Source organism: Tarenaya hassleriana, unplaced genomic scaffold, assembly GCF_000463585.1.
Source record: "Tarenaya hassleriana unplaced genomic scaffold, ASM46358v1 Cleome23, whole genome shotgun sequence".
NCBI lineage: Eukaryota > Viridiplantae > Streptophyta > Magnoliopsida > Brassicales > Cleomaceae > Tarenaya > Tarenaya hassleriana.
Window position 1 is genome coordinate 1638752 of NW_010965625.1, and position 2982 is coordinate 1641733.

A 2982-nucleotide genomic window follows, 5' to 3' on the forward strand; every position below is an offset into this window, starting at 1 on the left:
CCTCTTGAATCTAAGAACACATAAATCAAATTTTGGAAATGGGTCTTTTCAAAAAGGTAAAACGAGTTTGATACAATCAACGTTCACATAAAAAAACAATGTATCGAACATCAAATTCGACATTACATAGTTGTGGTCACGAATTTTGTTTTTTTGATTAATTTTGTTTTTCAAATTACAATTATGGATATTATTGTGACCGGCGACAAATCGGATATATATTATAACGATTGCATTTTTAGAAATTTAATTAGGATTTAATAGAGAGAAAAAAATTGGGAAGAATTGATAATTTGGACAAAGATTTTCATCATAAAATAAAAGTTCAAAATAAATTAAAAAAAAAAGAGGTCTAGAAAATATGGGGTTAAATTGTAAAACTTTTAGGGTTTTTTTAATTCATCCTTTATCTCTCTTTTTCTTCTACCGCCGTGCATTATCTCACATGTCCTCTCTCTTGCTATCTCTCACGCTCTCCCACAACCCTTTTGCAGGTAAAAACCTCTATCTCTCTCCTATCACTCCCTTGCTTCCTCTCTTTTGCATTCACGAGACATCATACTCAATCTCTCTCTCTCACACATGTCACTTTCTCACTCTCTCTCACTATATGTCTCTTTTCTCTCCATATCTATATACATATTCATCATCTTTTATTATTATTCCACATATCATCATCATCTCTACCGTAGTGCTCATTCTTCTTCTAATTATTAATATAATTATTATTAATATTATTATTTTCTTTTTCTTCCACACTATAGATTAGATCCATTTAGTTACATGAAAAAAAGAAGATTAAAAACCTGTGTTTTTTTTTTCAAAGTCAAAATATACAGATTTTGTTTTAAAAAAAATAATAAAATAAAATTTAACAGTATATTTATGATTTAGATTATTAACCGTTAATTAATTATAGGTGAAGATTAGAGCGAATCTTTCGGGGTTCATCGCTTATACCGAGGTGAGAGAACTCGACAACACTCCTCTTTCTTCTATTCGCTTAGACATGATGATAGGGAACATAGATATCATGCGGTTAGGACTTTAAGATAGACGCCTTAAATTTTTTTGCGGATTCATGATGTATGTTGATTGATGATTGATGATTGATGATTGATGAATGATGATTAATGATTGATAATCGATGATTGATGATTGATACATTTATGTTGAGTGATTATGACTTGTGACGTACATGTTATGTGATGATGTTTCTTAATAGATTATTAGACCGTTAGAATGAGGTGAACTTTTGATATTAAATAAACTTTGGCATGATGTTTGGAAAGATGAGAGAATTAAAGAATTGAGTTAGGGACTAGGATGTGACATCAGACTGCTAAAAATATTTTAAAAGTGAGTTTTGAGACCATGGTACGGCGGCGATCCGTATGTGATGGTATGATAACAATCCAGGCATGACTGCAATCGATGTGGAGTGATAACCCCGACTACGGCGGTGATCCGTAGAGGGTTATTGCTATTGGTTGAGTTTTGAGGTCATGGTACGACGGCGATCCGTATGTGATGGCATAACGATCCGGGCATGGCAACGATCCATGTGGAGTGGTAACTCCGACTACGGCGGCGATTCATAGAGGGTTATTACTATTGGTCGTGTTTTTATAACCCCGACTATGGCGGTGATCCGTAGAGGGTTATAACGATATTTTTTGTTTTGTTTTATAAAAGAGTTTTAAGCTAAGTCTGAGGGGTACTAAATGGTCCTATAGTCTGGACTCGTTTTAAAGAATCGAATAAAGAATAGTCAGTATAAGAACGTGAATTAATAGATTGAGTTTTGCTTGAGTTGAATGTTGATTAAATTTGTTTTCTATTTTATTGTCTATATTGGGTACGGAGGCGAGGTTTATAGTCTTGCAACTTCACTGAGCTATTCGCGTAGCTCACCCCTTCCTTTTTTTCCACAGGTGAAAGGTGAAGCAGATCAAGTGGTAGACTTGGTAGTTGCAAGAGACGCGATGCTTTAGATTTTTATTTTTATGAGTTCAGTATTTTTAGACTTATGTTAGAATTTCATTATTGAGACTTCCGATGCAGATTTTGAGATGATAGTATGGTATTAAGAATAAACCGAATCTTTCTTTTTAAAACCTAAGTGACGATTCAACGGGTTTGAAATACCGGATTTTGGGTCGTTACATATATATATGTGTATATACTGTCTATTCTTTTTCTATTATTTTTTATTTTATTATTAGTTTTATTATTATATTATTAACAATTTATTTTTAGTATATTTTTATTAAACTATGACATGATATGATATTATTTTATTAAGAATAAACCAATTCTTTCTTTTTAAAACGTAAGTTGAGCAAAATAGTATTGTTATAAAATCATACGTGGCATTAATATGTCAAGATATATCAAATTTTTGTATTATGTATGCACAACAACAAGATTTAATAAACCCGGTTTAATAAAATCGGTTCGAAATAATAATAACATATTCGACGTAATGTCTGTAAGAGTTCGATGTAATACGTGAGTTTATTAAATCTGTTTCACGGACTTTGTTAACCCGGATTTATTAAATCCGATTTTGTATATGTAGTACAAAATTTTGACGTGTTTTGATATTTCACGTCCCACATAGGATTTTATAATAGTATTATTTTATTCAATTTATGTTAAGGATTAATATGACACTTTTAAACAACTCTAAAATTTATTAAGTCATTTTTTTCAAGTTTAGGAATAATTAGAGATACTAAAAAGTGTAGAAATTATTTTTCCACCAAATTGTAAGTGTGGAAATTTTTTGGAGTTTTCCCTTATTTTTATTAATGTCAATAATATTAATTTTTTTTTCTTGGAATTTATTATTTAAAGAATGGCAATCTTTTCTTTTACATAAAAAATAATAAAATTATATAAAATATTATACAACTAATAAAAAATATATCTACTTATAAGTGTCATATAAATACATAAATTCCACTGTGATCCTTATGT

The 2982-nt window shown here is 30.2% G+C and overlaps 1 long non-coding RNA gene across 1 annotated transcript; it reads left to right on the forward strand.

Moving 5' to 3' along the window:
* Positions 1 to 414: 414 nt before the first annotated feature.
* On the forward strand, positions 415 to 2122 carry LOC104815285. Its single transcript, XR_772072.1, has 3 exons — positions 415 to 494; positions 920 to 964; positions 1935 to 2122. It is a non-coding gene; the product is annotated as an uncharacterized LOC104815285 (long non-coding RNA).
* Positions 2123 to 2982: the final 860 nt, after the last annotated feature.